Genomic DNA, 12,146 nt, shown 5'->3' on the forward strand with positions numbered 1-12,146 from the left:
CATATAATTTTTCGAATGGAGGCATCCCGATTGAACTGTGGTAACTGTTATTTTATGCAAATTCAACTAAGGGCAAGTACTTTTCCTAGTGTGTTTGCGGATCCATAACGTACATCCTCAACATATCTTCTAGTACTTAGTTCACCCTTTTTGTTTGTCCATCAGTCTCAAGATGATAAGCTGTACTTAAATTTTGTTGAGTTCCTAACACTGATTGCATACAAGTTCAGAATCTTGAAGTGAATCGTGAATCTATATCTGATATGATCTTCTTAGGTACTCTATGAAATCTGATAATTTCATTTATAAATACCCGAGTTATGTCAGCAACTTCGTAAGTATCTCTTACGAGAATGAAATGGATGCTTTTCGTTAATTTATCCACCACAAGTAGAATGACATTATGTTTTTGCGGTGTAATAGGTAGCCCAACGATAAAGTCCATGTGAAAATTCTATCACTGCAACATCTAATTTACTTTGCTTACTTATTTCCAATAAGTTATTTATGAAATTCCTTCAATAAACATTAAAATAAATTCTGCTGCAGATATCACACCATAATACAGAAACAAACACATGCACAAGAATCAACACATCGACACAAATATTTTGGACAACAGTCCCCGGAAAAACCCAATGTGGGAAAACCGGTGCAGCGAGGGATGATTTTATTATTTAGCGATTCTTCAGTACAACAGAGTGCCAAACTGGCTTACCCGACAGAGAGAAAAATTCTCCAACACTTCTTCCAGTCCCAGCATTAGCCTAGCTGACCTCTGCATAGCTCCTAGACACTCTGTGTCAGCCCCTGCTTGTTTGCGTCAACCCTGGGCCTCTTTGCATCACCCACGCGGACCCTCTAGTGACTGCGTAGTCTCTTGCTGCCTTTGCGTCTACTTGAAAGGCCCTGCGTCTGCCTCTGCGCTGGTCTTCTGTTGCTGATCTTAACTCTCTATTCTGTACTTGCTGCCTCCTGCTGCTCTCTAGACGACTATTTTGAATTTCTCAGCTAACCCTGCTCCAGAAATCGCACTGACTGGTCTCCCTCAGTATGTTCTCCAATTGACCCTCAAGCGTCTTTTTATACTTTTCTCGTTCGTCCATCAATGGCCGAGATTAAGTCCCTAATCAACGACTAAGATTAGATCTGGCTTGATCCATGACTTTGTATCATTCTAATTTAGTTTTATATTAATTCAGATTAATATTTTATTTTCCCTAAATTTAGACTTAGGGACTCTATTAAAAATATTAATTATTTTAATATCTCCCAAACTTGTTAGATTCTGCCCAAACCATTCCTGGGTCTTGGAGATCTCATGTGCTTTAGCCTCTCCACCAATTTTCGTGGCTAGAACACATCTGATGCTACCCCAAATCAACAATCCATAGTAATTATTTCCCATTTGGTCATAGGAATGTTGTGAGGTTGTAGGAGACCTGCTAGATGACAATGGTCAGCCTTCACTTGCTAACATTCAAGACATTTTGCAACGAATTGAACATTATCGCGTTTCATGTCTATCCAAAAGAAGAGTTTCTTTGTATCAACATACATTTTCTTTACACTAGGATGTGCACAATATAAAGCTCTGCGAGCTTCCTTAAGGATGGTGTTTTGGATATCCCCACTATCAGGTATTTACATCTTTCCATGGAATCGCAAAATTCTATCACCTTTAAGTTCATATCCCTCAAACTTAGATTCTTTTGGATTTTTATTATCAAGTACGGATCTCGCTTTTAAATACCGATTATTTTTCAAGAGATGTTCTAGTACTTGTTTCCTCAAGTCTACTTTGATAGGTATGCGGGAAAATATTCACGGTCTTCTACTTAAAGCATCTACCACTACATTCTCGTTTCCTTTAATGTATGAAATTCCAAAGTCATACTCACTTAAGAATTCACTCCATCGTCTTTCCCTAGCATTCAAGTCTCTTTGGGTAAATAAACACTGTATACTTTGATGGTCGCTTTTGAGCATAAAGCTTATCCCTATCAGATAATGTCTCCATATCATTAAAGCTAGTACTACAATGGCTAACTCTAAATCGTGTGTGGCGTAGAGTTCTTCATGAGGCTTTAATTTTCTTGAGGCATACGCTATTACTCCTCTGTCTTGCATTAATACTGCACCTAATCCTTGCTTGGATGCATTAGTACATGCAATAAAATCTTTGTCCATATCAGTGACTCGCAAGATTGGTGCATTGATCGACAATCTTTTAAGTTCAGAGAATGCTCTGTGACATTCCTCGGTCCATTCATGCCTAACTCCTTTACGCTAGAGGGTTGTGATAGGTTTTGCAATTTTGGAGAATCCTTCTACAAACCTTTGATAGTAGCCGGTTAAACCCATAAAGCTTCGTACTTCATGCGCATTTTTCAGTATCGACCATTCCATGATTGCCTTTACCTTCTCAGGATCTACTAAGATCCCTTCACCAGATATAATATGACCTAAGTAATGAATCTTCTTTTGAAAGAAAGAACACTTGGATAACTTTCCATATAATTGGTGTTCCCTAAGGCAGGATAGTACTATCCGCAAATGTTCTTCATGCTCTTTCTCATTTTTGGAGTAGATGAGAATATCATCTAAGAAGACTTGTACAAAGTGATCGAGATATTTGCAGAAAACGTTGTTCATAAGGTTCATGAATATTGTTGGTGCATTGGTCAACCCAAATGGTACCACAGTGAACTCATAATGCCTGAAACGTGTTCGGAATGCAGTTTTAGAGATATGGCTTTCCTTAATTCTTAGTTGATGGTAACCTGATCGCAGATCGATTTTTGAAAAAATAAGAACTCCTTTCATTTGGTCGAATAGGTCATCAATTTGAGGCATTGGATATCTATTCTTTATTGTAGCTCGATTTAAATCTCGATAATCTATGCATAGCCGCAAGGAACCATCATTCTTCTTGACAAAAATTACCGGAGCACCCCAAGGTGAAATACTGGGTCGAATGTGTCCTATATCCAATAGTTCCTTCAACTGAATTTGTAATTCTTGAAGTTCTGGAGTTGTCATTCTGTAAGGTGTTTTAGAGATTGATACTGTACCAGGCTTTAATTCTATTGTGAGATCCAACTCTCTTTCAAGAGGTAATCTTGGTAGTTCCTTTGGAAGTACATCCAGAAATTTGGATAACGCCGGATATTGTTCTAATGATGGTCCTTTTTCTTTGCTTACTTCTTGAATTACATATACCTGACAACCTTTTCTTAAACAACGCTTCATTTGCATTGCTGAGATGAAGCGTAAAGATACTTTCCTCTTAATACCTTGGATTTGGATTGTCTCCCCTTCATCATTTATACAAAGAATTGTTTTCCCGTAACAGTCTACCCATGCTTGATGAGCTTCTAACCAGTCCATCCCTATGACGAGGTCATAAGTTCCTAGGGCTGTGACATAAACTTTTAACTTAGTCGAACAAATCCCTAGATCAACTTTGCATTCCTCAACACTTAAGTCTACGAACTGAAGTTCTCCTGAAGCCATTTCCACCTATCTGAAATCATTTTGCTTGCAAGCTACCAACCCACATTTATTTAATGCATATGATGAAATGAAACTATCAGTTGCACCAGTATCAAATAAGATTTTGAGTTTTATGCCATTAATAATACCTGAGGATTCCACTACAGTGGACTGATGTGCTGCCTGGTTATCGTTGACTACTGCATGGATTCTATGATTGCCTTGGGTATTTGATGATGGTTCTTTTTGTGCTTGATGCATTACATTTGACAAGGCTTCCGAAAAATCACGCTGAAACTGCGGTCCTCCACATCCCCAACAATTAACATGGGACAGTCCCCTTGAGTTGGATTGTGAGTTTCTAGACAAGGAACTTCGTCCTCTTGTGCTACTTCCTGTTGCATTTCTTCCTCTATTAGAAGTTCCTTGAGATTTCCATGGACTTTTGTTTGATGATTCAACAACTATAGTATTAACTGTCATGGGAGCTCTTGCTCCTACTCCTCTTGGGGTAATCTATTACCTTAAAGAAGTGTTCTTGAGCTACTTCCCCTAAAGAAGTTTTGGGGAGTCTTTCCTGGAAACCTTGGTTGTAGGCGTTCTGTCGGTCTGACATCCCTTTTTATCTCCAGATGCTTCTCTGCATAACGACCACATTCAACTGCCTTGGCTACTGATGATGGCTTCCACATCCTAACCATGCCCTTGATTCAAGGATTTAATCCATATACGAAGCGCTCAACTTCACATTCGTTAGTATCTAGATAATGAATATATTTCACAAGCTCCATAAACCTTATCTCATATTCTCCATTGTTTTGTTACCTTGGACTAGCGTATGAAAGGCCTCAACTTGCTGCTCTTGAAAGTAAGGTGGCAAGTATTTAGCACATAATCTTTCCTCAAACGACTCCCAAGGAACATTATCCATTGTGAGGTCTAATTGTTTTTCTAGATTTCCCCACCAAATCAAGGCACTTTCCTTTAACTGAAAGATGACAATCTTCGTCTTAGAGGTAGAAGGGTACTCTCTTAGCGCAAAACATCTATTCATTCCATATAGCTGTGCTTCAGCACTGCAACTGTCACTCTGACATCCCTCTGCACCAATTGACACTGGTCCATTCTGCTACTTTTGATATGGGCTCTCATAGCAAGGTATTGATCCAAGAAGTGGATTCCTCAACGATCTTGCCCATCTGTAGTTCTTTTGAACTACAGTACTAGATCACCCTGCCTCTCCCCTAGAGGTATTTGGGCAATCATGGCAAACTCCTCCTCCTCGATCCTTGCGGTTGCAGCCTACGGATCATGTTTCTTGTCCTTGTCCTTCTTCTTGAGAGGACACTGCGTAGCGTAGTGACCAAATTCACCACACTGGAAACATTTGATCTTAGAAAGTCCTTCTTCTTCCTTCGCTGCTCTTGCTACCCCTTTGATGCAAGGGCTGCATTCTCCTCCTCCTCCTTGGGCTTTGTCCCACTGCTGCTGCTGCCATCAAGTTTGCACTTGACTAAGTCTCGCCTCATCTCTTCCTGTTGAAGAGCGGCCCACATCCCTTCCTAATCCGACAATTTCTCTCTGCCCAGGATACTCTGGACAAATACTTTCCATTCTTCTGAGACTGAATTCAGGGCCAACCTCACCATCTCTATAGGCTGAGGTGATGATCCTACAATTGCCAACTGATCTCGGACTTCCTAAAGCTTCGATAGGAACAGATCAATGCGTTCCCCCTTCTGCATCCTCGCAGATCTCATTTTCTCCTCCAAGTACATCTTCCACTGCTCGGAAGATCCTTGATACAATGTAGCCAAGGCATCCCACATCTCTTTGGCCGTCCCTTTGCCAATAATGTGACATACAACGTGATCCCTCACTCCGTCGAGGATCAACCGCTTGGCCTTCGCCATCTCAACCTTGTACTTCTTGAGCGGATCTGCATCGACGGGTACAACTACCACACTATCGACATAGGCTTTGAGATCATGCTCATCTAGAAGGCATGAGATCCTAGCCTTCTAGATCACATAGTTGGATGCTCCGTCCAATTGATCTTGATCTCTCAGCCCATTAGCTGCCATCTCTGCCAACAAAAAGTCGAACTGCTCCCTCTCTCCTCTGCGCAATTGCTAGGTTGGCCTACACACTCCCTGCTGGAGTTAGTAGATCTGCTCCTCGCTACTATTGCTCACCAACTGAGAAATAGAATTCCTTGGCTCAAAATTCTCCGAGGAAGAAATTCCCTCAAATAGTGTCTCCCTCCTTTTGATGTTTTTCTGCCCAACAACTGCTATAGAAAACTGTGTCCCACATGAAGACTGCTTTGCGCTCGATTTGCTGCTGCGTTGCTCCCTCTGCCACTGACAAATCACGAACTGGAAATCTTACCTCTCTGTCAACTCACTCAGAGAGAGATTTTCCTTGAGAATCTTTCCCTCCTGGCTTGGACTGCACAATCCCTCTGGGGATTCGATTTGCTGCCTACGCAACACTTTGATCTCCCTCCTTCTCTTCAATGCTAGGCTCTTCTGGTCTGCTCTCTTGCTTCACCTGCGCTCTAATACCATGTGAAAATTTGGAGACCCAAATCCCTACTGTAACAAACTGATATTACTTCTCCTACTTGTTAATTCATGCAAGTTATTTACTGTGTTACACTGTAAATATCGAAGTAAATACGACTACAGCCTTCACTAATTAAATTATATGCGGAAACAAGAACTGAGCAAGAAGAAATAACCACACACACAATTGACACCGTTGTTTTTGGACAAATGTCCCTAGAAAACCCAATGCGGGAAAACTGATGCAACAATTGAGGGTTTGTATTGTTATGCAGTAGTTTCCGAATACAATCTTTGGATGCGTTATTGGCTATCCAATATAGAGAATCTGACTGGCAAAGAAATTAGTGAGAAATACCTCACACTATCACTGGCGAATCGATATTGATCCGGGCCTTGGATGGTTGGCCCAACGTTGGCTCTGCGCAGCCTCTGGGTCAGCCTCTCTAGGGCCTGCGTCACCTTTTCCATGAATCTTCTGCTATCTGGAACTTCGTTTCTCTAGTCCTTCGGTCTCACACCTTGACTTCTGGCTCTGGAACTCAACTTCCCAGCTGAATCTCAGACTCCCTTTACGTGGCACTGCGTTGCCTCTTCAGGATCTCTCTCTACCTTCTCTACAATGTATTCCCGAATCAGGAAACTCTCCAACTGGAAAAATTTCCCTGCCTCTCACTGCAAGAATCTCCTCGATGATCTCTTCGACTGCTCTGCGCTACTCTCTTGAGAAATCAATCTCTTGATCCCACTCGATGTGTCTTCCAAATGCCCATCAAAGTCCTTATAATCTTCTTGTTGAGTAATCAATGGTCCAGATTAAATTCTAATCAATGGCTTAGATCATATTGACTTGATCTCCATCTTCTTCTAGAAGATTCACACCCAGTTTTATTAATACCCTTTAATTATTTTAATTTCCCAAGTTTATACTTAGACATCCATTAAAAATATTTAATTATTTTAATAAAACTGTCTTTGGGTGGAATTTCCCAAAACGATCTGGGTATTCTGGAATACATGTCTCCTAGCCTTCGTGCGAATTTTGAGGCTTAGAGCACATTCGATGCTACCAGAAATCAACAAAGATCAACGAAGGAAGAAGAGAACAGAGTGAAGGAAGTGTCATCGTTGGTGGATTGTTTTTGGGCCAATTCACCCTCACACGTGCGAAGGTTGCAGGTCTAGTTGGCAAGGATAGATCGAAGGTTGTATTCATACAAAAGTGATATTTTTTGGCTAGAAAACTTCGTTGAAGGAAGCCGAGTAAGAGAGAGAAAAGAGTCTCCCTCTTGAGGAAACTATTCAAGAAGCAAATATTATCTAGGGTTTCTGTTATGAAGAAAATGATTGCAGACCTACAAGAAGAGGCTGAAATTCTGAAGGAAGCCGAGAAAGGGAAGAAGAAGAGCAACGTTGAAGAGAAGGCTTGTTACTTTGTCTTGGGAGGGCTCTAGTGTCTAGGGTCTTTGTCATGGTCTTTTTATTTGTCAACTTAAGGTTCTATAAGAAGATTTTGTTTGGGTTTTCCTCTCAAAAAGTGAGAGGTTTTGTCCCTGGCTGACAACCTATATACTGTGTCTCTTGTCTCTTTATTGTTCATGATTTGGTAATCGTCTCGATGAAAAGAACACAATAATAACTCAAGAAGAGAAGATTGTAATCAAGAAGTAAAAAGATTATCACAAGTAATTATCATAAGTAGAGAAATCACCTATACATGATGCCCTAGATTTCTCAACATGGTATCAGAGCTAAGGTGATAAAGTCAAGAAGAGGCATCTAATTAATGAGACACAAGGATTGAGTTTTAAGAAAGGGATCATAGTGAGTCGAAGAATACCAAAGCAAAAGTTCAAGATCTACATCATATTGAAATCCTAGATCGAAGAAATCTACTTCAGCAAGAGTCTTGGGATCATCATCAAGGGGGAAGCAGGAAGAAAGACGAAAACCCTAGAAATATTCCCGAGATCGTCACTCAACCATCATCTAAGGAGTAGAAGCTTTTTGAAGTATAAAGAAGGCTAGATCGAAGAACATTGTCATCATCTTCGAAAGGGTTTTTGAAGCAACCTCTCTCTCATTTAAGCAAAGCTTTAACCTTTGAAGAATTCCCTCAAAGTGATCTCTCTTTCAAAGAGACTAAGGATTACTCTTGTAGAAAGAATGTATCAAGAAGTAGTCTTCTACTATCCATATTACCATCAAGTTAAAGGAGGAAGCAAGTGGAGAAAGTAACATCTACTCAAGTATATGACTTCATCTGAATCTATCAAAATGTCTTTTTGCAAGGAGAGCAACAAATTAGTTGGGGCTTCAAATTTTCTTGCATGGAAGAAAAGAACAGATCTAAACCTTATTGAGAATGAAGTCATGGATCACATCAAAGGGTCAATAACCCAACCTCCCAAAGAAGATACTCAAGCACTTGCTAAATACATGAAAGGGGAAGTGAGGGCCCAGAGGATTCTCATAGAATCCATCAAGGACTCTCTCATCCCATATGTATCAAAATTAGACACTTCAAAATATATATATGACAAATTGGTAGAGTTGTTTTCCGTAAGTACTGCAGGAGAAGTTATCTATCTAAAGCAAGAACTCTACAAATTTAAGATTTCAACGGAAGAAGGAATATCCTCATATTTCATGAGGATTTCAGAAATAAGAGATCAACTTCAAGGTTTGGGTGAAATAATGACCATTGTAGTATTGAATGCACTACCAGAGGAATGGGGCAACTTCACTTCAAGTATTTATGGAAAGAAATAAGCCACTCCTTTCCAGGATCTATGGTCATTGCGCAAAATTGAAGAAACCATGTTGAAGGCAAAAACTGATGAGGATCAAATGAGCAAAATCAAGCATATGCTGTTATGAAAAAAGGAAAAGGGAAGTTTGGCAAATTGGTCCTCATAAGAAAAGGAAGAACATGGCTAAAGTTCAATGCTATGGATGTCAAGAATATGGGCACTATAGAAGAGATTGTACTAAACTTAAGAAGGACAATAACAAGAGAAATAAGGAAGAAGCCCATATTACCGAAGAAATGGAAGAACCTGAGATGAAGAAGCTTAAGAAGGAGGAAGCAAGAGATCTCTACTATGAATGAGATAATATGCTCCACTAAAGTACTCTTCAGTTGTGTAAATTATTGCTATCTAGATAGGAAGCATTGGAAATAAGATAGGATAAGTCATATTAGAAAATGACATCATGGTAGAAGCATTAGAAGAGCTCGTGACATGGGCAACATGAAGGATGTTTGGAACATAATCTATGGCAGGCAACTATGAAGGATATAGCTCTTGGAAACCTCATTGAAAGCTCAAATGACACTTATGGATAAAGGAAGAAGTCATCTAGGACAAGGCTCATCATACATCAGTCAAAAGGTAACATCTATAGGATAGGATATGCAAGATCCTCAAGATTCTCTGATAGAATCTTCATTGTAAGGTTCACCGATCATGAAGGGAAGCAAGTGTTTCATTAAGAATTCCAAACTTGTGGAATTCATGGGATGATGGTGTGATGACATAACAGTGAAGCAAATTAAGGGAATGAAGCTGCTGTAGGAAGTCTGGATGACCGAAAGAAAAGATGAGGTGTGTATGCTCACATTTGATATTATGGAAGTCATGCCATATGGTTGCAGGTAACATGGATCATTGCTCTATCTTAAGGGCACGATCAAAAGAAAGGATCTCCTCCCTCAAATGCATGAGTCACATATTCACTAGATGAAATCAACATAATATGTCCTCATATGGAGTATGAGGTGGTTGACTACAATTGAGGAACTCTGATTGGAAGCTCCCGGGAATGAAATGTGTGAAGAAAGGAAGGAAGAGATCGTGGAATATGCAACAATGGTAAAGGAAGTCAACATTTGAAAGACCAAGAAGATTTGACTATGATATCTCCCAGAAAGATATGAAGACTCTGATGGAAGTCTGGAAAAGATGGAGACCCTTGACAATGCATATCTTTAGGAGATGTGTCAACATGTATGCAGGATGCTGATGCCTACAGGAAGATGTCATGATGAAAGACCATCACAAAGGTAATTGTGATTTAAGTGTTCATTTCTTATTTTTGAACAAGTATCTGGATGGGCTTATGCAGGACTGCCAAAGGAAGAACTGTGGATGTCTTCCCCGAGGACCATGTAGAAGGATGTAAGATCCTTCCAAAGAAGATAGTATGAAGAAGGCAGCATGACATGAAGCAAGGCCATATGTAGATTGATGGATCGCTTTCTGATGAAAGGAATGATGACATGACTAACTCATGGATGAAAGTGATGGATGATCTATGCCCTATGAAGAAGTTCCAAAAGATGAAGACTCCATGACAAAGAAGAAATTCATGACATCGAAGGAAGGAGTTCTTCAAGCAACTGGTTGTCTTTTCATCTCCACCTAAAGAGTTGCTGTAGGTCCCTAATTAAGAGGGAGTTTGGAAACAATTTTCTTACTTGGAAGAAACCTAGAAATTCCTAAGCCAAGAAGGAGCTTAGGTACATTCCTTCCGTAGGAATGAGTACATTCCTTTATTGGAATAGATATGTCCTCCCTAATTGAAAGGGAGAGTTAGACACATTATTCTAGTCTTCACTTGGGAAGACAGAATGGAGGATTGGGTAATTAGTTGGCATTCGATGCTCTTTGAGGATGAGATAGGGCATCCAAGATAAGAGTAGTCGTAGAGGACCAATATTCTTTGAGGACTGGGAATCCAAGATAAGAATAGTCCTGATGGAACACACCTTGAGAACCCGGGTGGGGTATGTTCCAGGAGAGACAATGATGAGAGTGTCTATAAATCATTGGTCTTGCTAGCATTGAGCTCATATCTTGTGGAGAGATAGAGTTGTTAGTCAATGCCTTGCTATGTAACAACACTGGTCGATATGATGCTATACAAATGGGATACCAATCTGATTCTTCTTATGAGAAATTCTTCAGATTGAGAATGACCAAGTACCATTATGAATACCTCCCTAGTTAAGAGGGAGTGTTGAAAAGTGTAACTAGGTTCGGTCTTCATAATGACATGTAATTGTGATTTTTATGTAAAATATGTAAGGAAGAAAAATAAAATTATTGTAATGCTTGCATCATGGGTTTCATGAGCAAGAAATTTTATTTTTAGTTAAGGCGCCCATTGTGAGTCCTTAGGGATTTTGTCATCTGGTTATAAAAGTGTAAAGAGTCATTGTCATGTATTGAAGGCATGTTACACTTTGTAAAAGGTCAAATTTGTTTTGTAAGTCACCCTCCAAGACCTTGTCACTAGCCCTCACTCAAGTCGGCCTACAAAGGAAAGATAATTCTAGAGAAATGAAGTTGGCCTACTCCAAGTGATCATGTCGGCCTAACAGTCATGAACCAACCACTATATAGAGCAGAGCTCAGCCTCATTTGGAGGACATCAATTCGTTGAAGCAAGTCTCTATATCAAGTGCGCAAATCATCTTAAATGGAACCTCAAGATCAGTGAAGGAAGACGAGAAGAGAGCGAAGTGTCGTCGTTGGTACATTGTTTTTGGGCTAGTTTACCCTCACACGTGCGAAGGTTGCAGGTCTGAAGTTGGCAAGGATAGATTGAAGGTTGCAATCATACAAAAGTGATCTTGTTTGGCTAGAAAACTTTGCTAAAGGAAGCCGAGTAAGAGAGAGAAAAGAGTCTCCCTCTTGAGGAGACTATTCAAGAAGCAAATCTGATCTAGGGTTTCTGTTGTGAAGAAAAGGATTGCAAACCTACAAGAAGAGGCCGAAATTTTGAAGGAATCCGAGAAAGGGAAGAGGAAGAGCAGCATTGAAGAGGAGGCTTGTGACTTGGTCTTGGGAGGGCTCTAGTGTCAAGGGTCTTTGTCATGGTCTTGGTATTAGTTAATTGAAGGTTCTATAGGAAGAATTTGTTTGGGTTTTCCTCTCAAAGAGTGAGAGGTTTTGGCCCTGGCTGATAGCCTATATACTGTGTCTCTTGTGTAATTATTGTTCATGATTTGGTAATTGTCTTGATGAAAAGAACACAATAATAACTCAAGAAGAGAAGATCGTAATCAAGAAGTAAAAA

At 40.0% G+C, this 12,146-nt stretch overlaps 1 protein-coding gene across 1 annotated transcript in view; it reads left to right on the forward strand.

Moving 5' to 3' along the window:
* LOC149151455 (gamma-tubulin complex component 4-like) overlaps nt 1-12,146 on the forward strand; it is a 447,891-nt gene that overhangs the window by 155,754 nt on the left and 279,991 nt on the right. The gene's annotated exons all lie outside the window — the stretch shown is intronic.

Source organism: Pinus tabuliformis, chromosome 9 (assembly GCF_031772625.1).
Source record: "Pinus tabuliformis cultivar Carrire ecotype Pingquan chromosome 9, CPIR1, whole genome shotgun sequence".
Classification (NCBI taxonomy): domain Eukaryota; kingdom Viridiplantae; phylum Streptophyta; class Pinopsida; order Pinales; family Pinaceae; genus Pinus; species Pinus tabuliformis.